Below are 16,069 nucleotides of genomic sequence, written 5' to 3'. Positions count from 1 at the left end.
TGGTCTTACATCTGCATGTTCGGCTCAGTGGTGGGTTCATTTTGGAAAAGAGGTGAACAGGATGAAGATGCATCAAACCGTATGTGATGAAAAATAGAGCATGAGCAGCTGGACTCAGAGGGCTGGGAAGCTTTCAAAATGGAGTGCTTGAAACTCTACATCAGTGACTCCTGAATGAAAAATACAAAAAACCTTGTATTTGTCCAATTGTCTTATCTTATGATATCCTTCTTAAGAAATAGTTTAAAGGTTCTCTATATTCAGATCATTAATATAGCAGAAATACGACTATTTGCAGTGTAAAGATATAGTGGAGTAATGTCTACCTGAGCAGAGAATGAAGTCACTCTCCCTCTGTGTTGTTGTTTACATAGCCGGGCCGGCCATGCTTGCCTTTTAGTGCATATTAGTGCATGTGAGCGTGCCCCACTGACTAGCTCATGGTCACCGCTCCGCACTGCACTCATATGACAGTTACAGCTGATAACACCATCCCGACTGATGACGTTGTCGCGGAAGTGTATCCATCTAAATATCCATCTATCCATCCATCCATCTCAGCGAGCTAGCATTTGTCCAAGTATCTTACTGACATTTGTCTGAAAGAATATGTTCTACATTTTGTGAAATGCTTATTCATTGCCAAGAGTTCAACGCGAAGATCAACACCAGCCTCATATCTGTAACCAGCAGCCCGTTATCTTAGCCAAGCATAAAGCCTGGAAATGCATACTCATGGGGGATCGCTTGTTGGATCTTTAAATTATAAAGTGTGGTCTGGACCGGCTCTATATGAAAAGCATCTTGAAATAACTTCTGTTATGATTTGGCGCTATATACAAATAAATTAAATTGAATTGAAACGGGGTAAACAGCTACAGTAGCCTGGCTCTGTCTGAAAGTAACACTTCTGAAGCTCATTACATAACGTGATATCTTGTTTGTTTAATCCGTAAAACAACAATTTGTGGGTTTTAAAGTTTGTTTTTTGTATGGATTAAATGAACAAGATATAAACTGTTAAAATCTGTTAAACTAATGAGCTTTAGAGGTGCTGGTAGGCAGATTTTGTCACCGACAGAGCCAGACTAGTTGTTTCATCCCGTTCCCAGTCTTTATGCTAAACTAGGCTAAGCGAACTGAGAGTGATGGTATCAATCTCCTCATCTAACTCTTGGCCAAAATGTTAAACTATTCCTTTAAAATATATTTCTTCAAACTAGCATTCCACTAAAAAGAGCTGTTATCTAGATATTACACCACACAGGCAAAGCGATTTTGCTTTATGAGTTGCAAACACAATTTCCTTACACAATCAAAACAATTACCTTTCATCCCCCCCCATGATACAGATATAATGCTTGTTTATACATGTAATTTGATAAACTCCAAACTGAATTGTGGAAAATATTAAAGGCATTTATAATACAGCTGAAGTCTTTAGTTTGTTTTTGATATTTCATCTTTACACCCTGCAACCAAATAGAGATATTACATTCTACTGTCTGGAGGTTATGACTTATAAAATAGGTACCCCGTGTTAATTGGCCCTGTGATTGGATTTGTTCTCTCTGATAATGTTGCTCCCAGACTGCTGTCAGGGGCTTTTATCTCCACCTGCTATTCAATGTGGGCAAAGGAGCCTTTTATCTTGCCTGTTGATTTAATAATAAAACGACTGTAATGTCCTCTGGCCACCACACACACATGCAAACACAGACATGGACAGTAGATAATCCATATCTGTGGCCCAAACAATGAAGAAATGTACGAAACACAAAAGGTAAAAACGTGGTGTGACAGCTAAACCAAATCAAAGAGATAAAAGTCTGATGTTTTATTGACATTTTTTCTTTCTCATTTAATGACATTTCATCTCATGAGTTTCATTCCCCTCCCGTCATCCCTCTTGGATAGGACCAGCTTTTTTATGTGATGCATCGAAAGATAAACGATATGAGCGTCATGCTTTCTCCACAGCCGCTCTGGCATTTTAAATCATGTTTTTTGACAAATGTGGACACTGTTTGATCTATAGGAGATCATGCTGAGAATTTAAACACACAATATGTCCTCTGCAGAGGAACAAACAGTTATAAGCTGCTTAGTTGTTGCTGTTATTCAGTGCATTAAATCCAGTGCATGAGTCAGCTGCATTTCAGATCCCATTTCTTTTTCCATTTTCACGCGTTGACACATCTTCTCCTTAATCCCTGAAGATCTGAGGCGAGGACAGATGACAAAACAACTGAGTGGAGGCGATACTCTGGGGTTTATAGAACAAAAGGTATTTTCTTTTTTAAAAAAAAGGTTGTTGCAGATGTAATATTATATATAGACTTTATGGCCAAAACCAATGACACCTCATCAAACTATGTGGACACCTAAATTTACACTTATATGTGTTTGTTTGTTACATCTCATTCCAAAACCACAGTGTTTAATATGCTGCTATGTCAGCCTCCTCTCTTCTGGGAAGGCTTTCCACAAGATTTTTTTTAAACCTAGTTGCAGGGATTCGCTCCCATTCAGCCATTCGAGCATTAGTGAGGTCGGCCACCGATTTTGGGCAAAAAGGCCTGGCTCTAAGGGTGCTTTCACAAGCCATAGTCCGTTTGGCTCATCTGAATCAGAGTGAAATTTATACTTTTGATTAGTTTTCTATTTAGTTTGGTTCGGTTTCACAGTGCACAAATTAAAGGGGACCAAATAAAAAAAAAAACGTTTTCATCTCGAGAGCTGCCACTCCAAACAAACCGCACCAGAGTTTGATTAAAACGGACTATGGTTGGCTTGTGAAAGCGCCCTAAGTCTATATGGTGAACATGTTAGCCAATAATGGTCTATTTACACACCCATCATATATAGAGCAACATTAGCCTTCATTTTAAGTTGTGTTTCTGTCCCCAAATATTCACTTTCCCTTTAGTAGGCTACTGTTTTTGGCTTTCATAAAAGGTCCTGAGGGGAATATCTGGCTCATTAGCTGCTAAATGCTCCGCTATGTTTATTAGCTAATTGCTAACTATGTCTGTCTGGTGTTGGGCAGTTAGAATACAGTGGGGGTTTTGCTGGAAACAGCTGCCTGCTGCTGCTGAAAACAAGCTTATGAAAGCGGGGAGAGTGAACCAAAACAGTAAAGTTGCGGGATGTAAAACCAAAACAATGCGCTGAAAGATGCTAAAGTGCTCTGTAGAGCTGATGGGAGGGTTTGTCCCTACAAACAACACCTTTTACATTACACAGGGCTGTCAATCAATTAAAATATATTAATTGTGATTAATTGCATGATTGTCCATAATCCATCGTGATTAATCGCAAATTAATTAATTAATTTTGTATCTGTTCAAAATGTACCTTTAAGGGAGATTTGTTGAGTATTTAATGGGAGTGGGCAAATATGCTTGCTTTATGCAAATGTATGTATGTATTCAATATTGGAAATCAATTGTCCAAAAACTCTCACAGGTACTGTTTTTAGCATCGAAAATATGCTTCATCATAAATACAAAGTTTTGATTTTCTTTGTTGCAACGAAATTCCATCGTCCTCTGAAAGTGTGACACACCAACACTTTCTTTCTTTTGAAGAAAGTAATTCTTCAACGAGAAAATACTTTGAGAGACTTCAAATCAATTCTGCTTCGGGGATATGATGCCACATCAAACAACCGTTAAAATGTACAATGAAAATGACATAACACTGGGAGTTACGGCATATTATCGATCCAGGATTCTTGTCTCTTTTTATTGCTCGAATAATGTTGCACATTCTTGGCCCGCCTGCAGCCTCGGGTCAATGACTACATAACATTGGTTCTGCTTACCTGACCCATCATCCATCTACGTACGTCACCATTCAACATGACTCATGCCCCATTCTGTCGTATCTATCACTTCACCCTCCCTCATCTCGCTCCTCCTCTTGCTCCCTCTCTTTCCACGCTGTGTGCCTGTCTCTCTCCCGAACACATTTGTAAACACATTACTGCACACGTCGACACACACACATGCACACTCTCTCCTCCCATTTCTTTTTTATTATATATTTTTGATGGAAGCTAAACAGAAAGCTATGGCAAAACACAAAATTATAGACATTAGATGCACTGTGATGAAAATGTGACAATTTTCAGAGGGGCTTGTTGTTGAAAGCACAAAAGAGCAGCATGACCTGATTACACATCCACTGTGCACTATCTGGCATGACTTCATTTTAGTATTCTGTGGAGTCCTAGAAATAGCATTTCACATTTTCAGACTCATCTGCAGTCTGCCAAGCTGCCATGTTGACAGCTGCCTGGTCGCATAAAAAGGATCCCCCAGGCCAGGCCCATAGAGAGGAAAACGAACGAGAGAATAAAAGATGGAGAAACAGGATGAGAACAGTTGGTAGGGCGTAGATCTGTCTCAATTTATCATGTGCTCAGGTCGCTTCATGATACCAAGAGGAGGAGAGCCAGAAATGAGGGCAGGCGGCACTTGAAAAGCCTCTTTAGTAACACTTCTTTGTGTTGCGAGTCGGCATGAGGAGGAATGCCTCTGCCAAAGAAGAATCCTCCCTAATGAGGCCATTTTGGGATGAAGTGGTGGATAAATCAACAAATCCTCTCCCGAACAGCAGACACTAGTACGCTGGCTCTAACAATAACTTCAGTAGCAGTGTCTCTCCTATAGTAGGATTTCCTTCTGTCAGTGTGAAAGACCTTGATGTTTTTCTTTCTATGCATATTTATAAATCACTTTCCCAGTGATAACGGCGTCAAGGAGATAGTATACTGCAGCCATGATTCTCTGTGAGTAGTCTTTGCGATTACGAGTGAGTGGGAAGGAACTAATCCAGTCTTTCAGAGCCACAGACTATGGTGGCTGTCAATCTGATTTCTTCAAAGAGTCTAAAGCCATGCTAGCAGCTCTGTAAGGCTGTCCATGGGCACCTTGTGCTAACGTCAGCATGCTAACACACGCTAGTTAGAACTAAACACAAAGTACAGCTGAGGGGATGGGAATATCGTTAATGTTACAGGTGATGATTTGGACTGATGATGTCGCTAGATGAGAAGTCAGGAGATCATGAAAGTTATAACAGTTCATCCTGTGAGAACATAAATGGCTCCACCAAATTTCATAGCAAACCATCCAATAATTGGGGAGCGGAGAAGTCAGGAGATCACCAAAGTTATTAGGATTCATGCTCTGGGCACCAAGGATCAACGTATCCTCACTCAACAGTTCGTATGATATCTTACGAAAAGTTATTCCTCATTTTTCGTGCATTCTCCTACGAAGGTCCAGCAACACGTGTCAATTTCCATTCGTTACATGCATAAAGTCTTTTCTAAATAAACTTACATCTTTAAACAACTTGGTTAGGTTTAGGCAACAAAACTACTTAGTTAGGTTTTGGAAAAGATTGTGGTTTTGGTTAAAATAACTCCGGAAGTGGCACAACAAATAAATCAGCGTTGACTACTGGTTTCACATACACGGTATGAACACCGGTTTCCTGGACGAAAGTCTGGTGCCCATCCACCCTGACATGCTCCCTACTTGCCGTTTTTTGCTCTTTATACTTCCTGATTCACCATTACGTGAATTGATTGATTTTGTGGGATATAGACAAATACAGTGCATTACAGGTATAGCTATGCGAACGGTGTATGAGAACCGTCTGCACGGATATATGCACCAAATTTTGTGCCAATCCATCCAACAGTTGTTAAGATATTTCAGTCTGGACCAAAGTGGTGGATTATTGACCGAATGCATTAGAATGGGGTTCACTCCCCGAAAGTTTTAGGAAAAGTGTAATCGAATTCATAATCATTCATTCATAAAAAAGGAAAAGACCCCCAATATCATTGGGTAATGTAGATGGTAAGATACTTGCTAAGGTATTGTCAAATAGGCTGGACATCATACTCCTCTCACCATGTAGGCTTTGTCAAGGGCCGATCATCTGCAGATAATTTGAGAGGCTTCTACCTATAATGTGGCACAAAACAGGATTGCCCACATTCCCCAATTGGCCTCTGGCTATTGCGATATGAAACAACTTAAATATTAAAGGTGTCTTAGTGGGTCAACAGGAGCTTAAACCAATTTTATATGTGTGGGATGGGTTAATGGATGTTCAAAAGTCCAAAACGTTCTAAGAAATGTTGATATTTCTGTTTTCATGAAGCAGACATCATCACTGATATGATGAGGCTGTGACCTCATCATATCATTCTTCTGAACCTGTTATTGCCCAGTGTCTATACTCTCTCATGTCATTGTACTGCCTAGTTGCACACGGTTAGCGAGCCTCTCTCTGTAATGTGTGCATCCTCGCTCCATGTGATATAACCCTTCTCCTCATGGTCCATCTGTTCTTATGAGAAGGAGGTGTGTAAGGTAGCTTTGTGTGCCAGTGCTGACCGGCTCCATCTGGTAACAAGGCCGTAAAGATAATGGCCACCGGGAGAGGTAGCCAGTCAATATCGGCTGTGGCTTGTTCTGCCGGTTGATGAGGTTTTCTGCTGGTTCTGAGGCGAGGCGTGGGAACAATGGCAAATACGATGAGCTTTAGAGGCCCTTCAGTCACTAGTAGTAAGCCTGAGGGGTAGAGAATGCATGAAGGGCTCCAATGTCAATTTATTCAGGCTCGTAATGCAGTCTTTCCCGTGACACCTTTCAAACTGCAGCTTGAATTTCAAGAGTTTTATGTGCTGAAACTTTCTCAACGCTGTGTGCATAAAAAGCCTGCTATTATCTCGTTCTTTACTCAGTATGATTTATGTCCTTCCTCTCATGACATTATTCACTGATTAAAATGCACCAGAGCACAGGGCTATCATAATCTGTTTCGGCCTGATATAGTGATGACATTTGTGGCTCTATTTTATTAGAATATGTTACTCTATCAGCCTCCCTGACACAACCGATGTCACACGTTCCTGCCACGCCTGATTGAAACGTTGCTGTTTACACCGGCTCCGTTATCTCACATCCTTTCCCTCCTCTTCTCACTCTCATTATCTGATTCTCGTCAACCTTTTCAGCACAAATACAAAATTAGCTTAGCGACGTGGTTTTATGTCATGGCAACCGTGTTTGCGGAGATAAATGTAATGGGTTGACCTGACTGCACGAATCAATATTCTGCGGTATCTGGCGATAATGAGTGTTTGAAGGAAATGTTCCCTTCGACCAAAATCAAAACAAAGTGCCCTGCCTCATGGTCTAATACACTGAGAGAACATGTTGATGGGCATTTTGAGGAGGCACTCTAAGGGCGTAATGGAAAATGCAGGCAGTCTTGCTGAATTTAAAGGCTGAATTGGAAATACTTGTAGTCAGGGGTAATGAGGAAATGGCATACTTCAGCCCTCTCTGTATTTTTCCCGAGGGACAAATAGTCTGGGTAATGGGAGCTAATAGAGAAGGAGGTAGAGTTGTTCTGATTTACACATTTAAAGGATTAGTCTGGCGCTACTCTATTTTTTCTTATTGTCAGCAAATCCCATGAAAAGACCAAAAGCAAGATTGAATTTGTTCCTCAGGACTTTCTGACTTCCCAGACAGTCAACCCAGAGTCCATTCATTCATGCTAAATCTTTGAAAATGTGTCACAAATATATAAATTCATTTTTTTGAAGGCTCAGTAATTTGAGATGAGCAGTTTAGTCTTTAGTAAACATTAAGTAAACATAACAAAAGGGCTAAATAGTGTTTTTAATGGGAACAATTTTTTATCTTATCAACATGGGAGTTGGCAAATATTCTTACTTTATGCAAACTTATGTATATATTTATTATTAGAATCAATTAAAAATACAAAACAATGACAAATATTGCCCAGAAACCCTCACAGGTACTGCATTTAGCATAAAAAATATGCTCAAATCATAACATGGCAAACTCAAGCCCAACAGGCAACAACAGCTGTCAGTGTGTCAGTGTGATTATCATCAAGTGAGCATGACTGTAAAGGGGAGACTCGTGGGTACCCATAGAAACCATTTTCATTCACATATCTTGAGGTCAGTGGTCAAGGGACCCCTTTGAAAATGGCCATGCCAGTTTTTCCTTGACAAAATTCTCTAGTGATGGCTATATCAGTCCGTCAATGTCAACTAACTTTGGTCCAGACTGAAATATATCAGCAACTATTGGACAAACATAATCCGCAACAAACTACTTTTCCTTCCAAACGTAATTGAGAATGCAGCTTAGTTGTATGGGAATGTAATTTTTAGGAGACAGGGCTGTAATAATAGAAAACAATGGAGCTGTATGACAGAGGGTAATGAGCTACGTCAGGCTTTGGCTCCACAGGCAGGGCTTATTAACAGGATCAATTCATTGGTGGTTTTGGTCTTGTGATGGGATTTGTTGGTAATAAGAAAAATGACCTATGCTTTAAATCAAGCAGTTGCAAGGAATCAACATGATATACTGACAGCTAGCTTCACTGGCAGTCCCACAAAGCAACATGTCTTTGTTGTCTTCTCATTTTATGGAGTGGCAATATCAGTGACAATACACCCAATGATGAATAGGAGGATTTTGATTTAAGTGTCTGCTTCACATAGGGCTCTGGTGAATCTATAATTGTTAATCCCTCCCAATAAATCACCTTGCTCTCTGACCTTCCTCCCTCCCTCCCTCTAGTCCATTTTAACACAACACTGTTGTGATGCAGATGATGATTAATTCTCTGGCAAATAATGGGTTGTGCTTCACTGATAATCTGGCCCCAGACTTCGCTGTAATTGCTGGTTTGAATCACATGCTGTCACCGAAGTGAATGGGCCAGTGAAGGAAAGGAGTCATCACATGTCATGGCATCTTGCATCTTTTCCCTCCTCTCTCTGTGGCCCAATATTGCGGCAAAGCCCCTCCCTCATTTCAGAGAAAATATGTACGGTAGTCAACGGCGAGAGACAAATAGTTTTTTGATACTGATTGAATTGTGGCATGAATCACACAAATGACATTTGTCAATTTAAAATGTCATTGTGCAGGTCAAGAAAGTCACAGATTGTCATAGGTTTGTCGTAGTATCATTTAGTTTAGTATGAAACCACTTAGTGAACTACATCTCTGGTTTCGCACAATATACGTCACCAATACTATGTTCCACAAACAAATGTAACGTTGTCTTATCTGATGTGTTTTATCCAGCTTCTCCTGGTCTTTTTATCAGCCGGGAAGTGAACAAACGAGCCAGACCTGTTGCTTGTGTGAGTACACCCAAGTACGAAACACACAGGCATCATAGCTTCAGAGAGAGAGACGTCACTACGCGACCTTTGGGTTTGTAGTCTTTCTAATAACGTATTCACAGTCTTTTACTTCAACAGGTTTATGACAAACTTATCTTACTAAACTAACTTCCAAACAGGATCAAAAAAATATTTGTACCTCGCCGTTGAATAAGGTCCCGTGGTGGTCCACAGGACAGGGAGGGACTTCGACTCTCTATTAGAAACCCCGTCAGGTATTGAATATGATAAATGCATCCGATACTGGACAGCTTGTTTTGTAGCAGACTAGTGACTCCACAAAGGACTTTGAAGGACACATTTATTCTCAGGTGCGACAGTCAATCTGATTCCCATTTTGCCGTTGTTCTGAGATTGATTTTATTCAGGTCCTCGGTAGTGGCGGTGGTGTGTGCCTCGGTGGACTTCCTGTGAGACGGCTGAAGTGTAAAACAGAATATCCTATTGATCCATTTTCCTCTTACATGGCTTTCTACAGGGACTATAGTATAGTGATACTGCTGTTTACTTCTGATACCAAAGAAAGAGTTTCCCCTGAACTGAAGGCAGAACTCGAACAAAAAGGCAGTATGAATTCATGCAGTGGTACATGGCAGACTTTATGCAAGGATGCACAAATTGAGTTGTAAATTGAGTCAGTTTTGCTCTGGGAAATTCACCTCTTCACCCAGAAAATTTAAACATAATAAGCCTCCCTCGTCGCTCTATCATGCTTCTGTATTTTCTCTCCCCACTAAGCTTTTACAGCAGGAATAATATCCCTCAGGTGTGTGCGACCTTTGTATCTGACTCATGACATCGGAACAAAACGTTTATAATAGCTACATTTTCTGGAGCTAAATGTCAGGCCTCGGTCTGAAATGATTTCACGTGATCAAGGGATTGAAAAAAAAAATATATGTGGCTAAAGGATAGTCTTAGGCGGTCAGCGTCATCTCATCATCACTCACCTTTAGATAAATCACTCAGGCAGAAATGCTTCAGTTGAAACCACTTATCATAATGTCTGTGACTAAAGAACTGGCGGCTGTCTGGTGTGTGAAATGTTCTCGTCAAATGTACTTGCATATCATTCACATCGATTTCACAGTTTTTCCTGTCCAAGTCAAGAGATCAAATGAATGTGAGTGCAACTTTCTAACACAGCAACATGGACTGAGAATTAATGATATTGCAAAGCGTTGATAGGCTTGTGGGTGTAACTGGGCTGCCACTAATGATTATTTTCATTATTGATTAATCTGCCAATGAATTTCTTGATTAATCGAATAAACGCTTTGTCTATAAAATGTCAGAGTATGGTGAAAAATGCCCCAGAGCCAATTTCTATGTGTTTTTTTTTACCTGACGATCTGAAAAACAGCCCAAAACCCAGAGAATTTTGATTATACTGTTTGAAATGATTTAAACAATTAATCGATAATTAAAATTGTTTTTTAATTCATTTTATGACAGTCAACTAATCGATTAATTGACTAATTGGTTCAGCGCTAGTGTGTAAAAGAGTTACAAGCCGTTTAGTTTTATGTACTAGTCAGGCGGCAACCTCCAGTTCTTAAAAGTGAAGCCAATGTGGAAGTGCCTTAAACTTGCATTCTTTCTAATTTCCAGCAGGGGGCGACTCCTCTGGTTGCAAAAAGAAGACTGATTGTATAGAAGTCTATGAGAAAATGAGCCTACTTATCACTTGATTTATTACCTCAGTAAACATTGTAAACATGAGTTCATGGTCTCAATCGTTAATTTCAAGTCTTCTTCAATACAGCATGATGTTCATTTAGTAAATTATGGTCCCATTTAGAGTCAAATAGACCATAAAGCAGGGTATACTTTAGGGCGTGGCTACCATGTGATTGACAGGTCGCTACCACGGTGTTGTCTGGTCTGGTAGTTGTCCGCATTTTCGTCAACTTTAACCCTTTCACAGTGTATTTTCAGTTCATGAAAGTTAATTATAGTCTTTTTGGTCATCACTTCTGGTTGCAAAAAAACAAGATGGCACCGGCCCAAATGCCGAACTCGAGGCTTCAAAATGGTAGTCCACAAACCAATGGGTGACTACGTTCACTTCTTATGTACAGTTTTTGGTACAGCTATACATAATTAAACATCTGAATTTCCCCTTTGGGGATCAGTAAAGGCTTATTTCATCTTAAATATCTAAATACACTAAAATTATGTCAACATCAAAAATAAAAAGTGGTCATTGATGTTAATGTTTGGCATCATTTATATGCAATTCAGAGAGGGAGCAAGGGATGGAAGACAAACATGCCAATGGCATCGCATAGAAGAGGTGTAGATCTCGAAACTATTTGATTTTAGTGTGTATTGGATACAGACATCCTTTCTTGAGCCAGCTGCTGGCCTCACAATCAATACTACTATTGATGTAGATGCATCTAGTTTGAACTGCCTACACCATCACACTCCAGCCTTTGCTGCACATAAAACACTTTGATCGGTGTTGTTATTGTTCTGTGTCTCTACAGCGACTACAGCCTGCAGTGCTCCCTCACACAGCGAGAGAGTGTGATTTATGCAGTCACACAGTTTGGTTCATTTTGCACCTCATAATATGACTGACATCCTCCGTGCTCTCCATAACAGCATGATGGATGAATCCCGACTTTAAAACACGCTTTTGCCGCTGCTGCACTGGGATGACAATAAACGCAACACAGCTACCTCTTGGGCTTGCGGTCTTTATCTCTCTCTCGATCTAGCTCTGAACTATCCCGGAGAACAGACAGGACTTTCAATAAAACAGCATCCACGGCAGCGTGATGATCCATTACGACATTTACATAATTGTAAATCTAATAAATTGTGCAGAACATTTATTTGTGAATGAGATCAGAAGAGATGTGACGCTGTAATGGGCGGACAGATGCAAAGAAAAGGGCATTCTCATGAGAGGAGGCGTCTAGTCAGAAGCGTCACATGTATTATGGATCAGCACATGCACACACTGGCACACACAGCGGTTGTCGTCATCAGGCCTCGCGGGCTGGTCTGTGGCAGAAGACTAAAGGGGTTGAGGCATAGGCTAATCAAAACCAGAAACAGCCATGTCTAACGTTGATGTTAGGTTAAAGCACCTGAGGCAAAACTGGATGACTCTGTTCCAGATGGTCTTTCTGACGTTATTTTAAGATGGAGAAGAAGGGTTTTTTCTAGACTTTCTCATTAGACTTGGTCTTATTTTGTACAGCCTAAATAAGGGTCTCCAGCATAACAATGCAGAAATATTCACTCCGTTGAACAGCCACAGAAGTAGTGTACCCACGGTTACCCATGCATATGCTTGACTAGACTTAACGATGTCTATCCATGTTGAAAACTGAAGACATCTTCTCCGCTTGTATACTCTCATACGATGCTTTTTAATCTCTAGAGTATGGCAAATAACATAGCTCACTGTAATTCTACCTCAAAATGTCACTGAGTCCAACATGAAGGCGGTGTGCCGCACCCGCTCATACAAAGTGTCACAAAAGTGACACATTTACCTCATGTTCACAAGTATGTCCTGTGATCTGCTTCCCTTTTTCAGCCTGCCTATCAGTGGGCCCTACGTTTAACTGTTTAACTGCATCCTTGGATCCTTAAGCATAAATTCTTACCTTTTAAAATATATGGGTATTTCCATAATACATCTGCCCCATGCAACAACATTGTGCCATACAATTCAACTCAGACGCTATGATTTTGCAGAGATATATTCCATTTCAGGCACGTTCCACACAGGTTGAACATTGTGTAATAAGGGTGACATGTTAACAGCAATTTAGGACGTTAAAGGCACTTTCTCCCAGGCAGCTGTTAAGGGTCATTTTGCCTAGTAATGGAAAATGGCATCAGATGGATGACATTTGCTGAGCGCCCAGGCGATTTAAAACACTTTACAGGAGGCTCTATTTTCCCAGGAATTATATGATACACAGTAATGTAGATGAAACATGAAAATAGATACTTCAGGAACTGGACAGGAATTTCCCCAAAACTGATGCCCCACATTAAAGATGGCCCATTATCCTAATTTTCGGGTGCATACTTGTATTTTTTTATTTTGGGTTTCTACTAGAACATGTTTACATACTTTAATGTTCAAAAAACGCTTTATTTTTTCTCATACCGGCTGTGTTGCATCACCTCTTTTCACCCTCTGTCTGAAACGCTCTATTTGAGCTCCTATTAAAAGACTGTCTTCATGTAGCCTAATATTTGTACATACTTATCAGCCTAATAAGAATTACTGGTTATTCAACAGTTGGACTGTTAGAGAAAGCATGAGCAGGTTGTCATGCAAAACTTTGACATTACCAACAATGCGGGTAATTTGTAACTTTACGCACTTTTATGCTTGCATGCACCCAAAATGCACATCAGATGACTTTGTGTTTATGCAGTCAAACACACAATGTGCACTTAGAGGAACGAACACACACATTAAATAAAACATTTTTCCTCGGACCAATTACGCACAGAAAAGAAATGAGACAAATTTTAAAATGACCCATCTGCTGCTCACACTCAATCATGCTAATCAAAGTCTCAAGGTACAAGCTCGCTGTGAGACATCCGGAAGTAATGACAGACCGCTCAGCAATTCTCCCAAATGGTTCACTGATTCAAAATTCCTTCAGAAAGAAATGATAAGCTTTTCTGACTGTTGAGTTATAAAGAGCTCTCACAGGCACAGCGAAGTCTCACAGAATACCAGCTGAAAAAATAAATATTTAACAGCTGCTGGAGCTTCAGGATCCAATTATACTCGGCATTGGCTGCTCTGAGGAGCTGATAATATCACAATAAACGAAAAAAATAATGTGTTATTTCTCATCATCTGCTTTAGTTGGTATGAGTTTGATCAGGGGTGAGACGAGGATGTAAAAAAAAGTCTGGCAAACTGCTTTGTCCTTAATAATAAACTTCCCACAGTCCATTTGGATTGCTATTTTTATGCAAGCGTTAGATAAATAATTGCTCAGATTTTTGCGGATGATGATTTTATTTCATTTAAAAGTCCATCTTCTGATCTTTCAATTGATTTTAGTGTGATTGCACATAGGCTTATTGAATTGGCAGAATTGAGAGCATTAATCCTCAGAGGTACAGGGCTCCTTCATCATTGTTCTGTCAGATTGAAACAAATCCACCATATGGTCAATTAACTCCTCCATGTGCTGCCTTCCTCTGATGTATGTTTGGGTTCTTGTTGAGATGATACATCAATTTTGAGTCACACTTTGTGATACAGTAACTATTGTGAGGACTGATGACAGTTAATTTGCTCCAATATTCCTCATAGTTTTCTACTTATTTAGATTAAGTTTAACTGTTTAATCTTTGCTTACCTGTCTCTAATACTGCAACCGATGGCTTTTGGATGCCTGAGTACATAGTGTGTTCATGGTTCACCAATACATTTGGAGTTACTTGGTGAAATATTAGCCTATATGTGTTTGTTTCTCTTCACATTATCCAGACAGATTGAAATATCTCAACAACTATTGGATGGTTTATGACTCAACTCCTGTTCTTTGTGTTTACTGATAATTAGCGAATGTTAGCATGTTAATCCGCTAAACTAAGATAGTGACCGTGGTAAACATTATACATGCTTAAGGTGCTCTTTAGAGAGCATTAGTATAGCAGCAAACAACTATTTGCAATGTAAAGATATAGAGGAGTAATGTCTACCTGAGCAGAGAATGAAGTCGCTCTCCCTCTGTGTGTTGTAATCCGAGTTTCTCTGTGCTTTGTTGACATAGCCAGGCTGGCTGTGCATGCTTTCAGTGCATGTGAGCGTGCCCTACTGGCTAGCACACGGCCGCCGCTCTGCACTGCTCTCACGCCATACTGACCGACAGCACCGTTGCGGAGGCGTAGCACCCACTCTTCGGTTCCCCCTTTGTGCTGACAACTGTTGCTGTTGTTTTAACTGTAAACGCTGTTAGCTGTGAGCCGCTGGCCCAGCCGTCACCATGTTGAGAGCCGCGCGAAGGCAATAGAAATGCTCCCAATTTCGCATTTTGCACCTTTAAGATTAGCATGTTAGCATTATTGTTATTGTGAGCATGTTACTGTGGCATGTTGACGTTAGCATTTAGCTCAAGGCATCATACCACACTTAGTCTTGTTGAAATTTGAGTCTATATTAAAGCTAAAAGGAAAGCAAAGTTTTGATATGTATCATATTGTATATGACCTATGATTATACATGTTCATGTGTGTGACCAGATACTTCTTTGTATGGGAATTGATAGGGAAGCAATTATTGGCATTCGGTCTGGGTTGAGGAGAATATATCAAACCAGAATGGATGCTCCTCTATACGAAAATAGGAATCCTCCTCAGCTCATACATAATTAAATAGGCTCGATATAGAACAAACTGCTGAGTTGGCCCATTTATGATTCATAAAGAATGAGGCGCTGTTTGGTTTTAGGTTCAGCAAATAGACAGTAAACAAAAGTGCGGGTAGCTTGCCAACGGGGATGAGCTATTCCCAGATCAATGTCTGCAGGTAGCATCATGTTGGGGAAAGTTTGCCTTGGACCTTGGCAGCTGGGCGAACAGTAACAGAGTGTTCTTGCAGATAAAGTGAAAGCCTAACAGCCTCCAGCCTCTCTGCAGGATCTTTTGATTCATTCAATGGCAATCCACAGGATTTACATTTGTATGCAAAGTGTATAGTAAACCATATCTTTCATGCTTGTAGATATTTAGCACTGGTCTTGTTGTTTGATAAGGAAATTGTCGGGCATGCTTGATCTCATTCACTGTGCTACTTGG

Source organism: Sebastes fasciatus, chromosome 21, assembly GCF_043250625.1.
Source record: "Sebastes fasciatus isolate fSebFas1 chromosome 21, fSebFas1.pri, whole genome shotgun sequence".
In the NCBI taxonomy this organism is placed as follows: Eukaryota; Metazoa; Chordata; class Actinopteri; order Perciformes; family Sebastidae; genus Sebastes; species Sebastes fasciatus.
The sequence above is the reverse complement of the archived record's forward strand: the minus strand, read 5'-3'. Positions refer to the sequence as shown.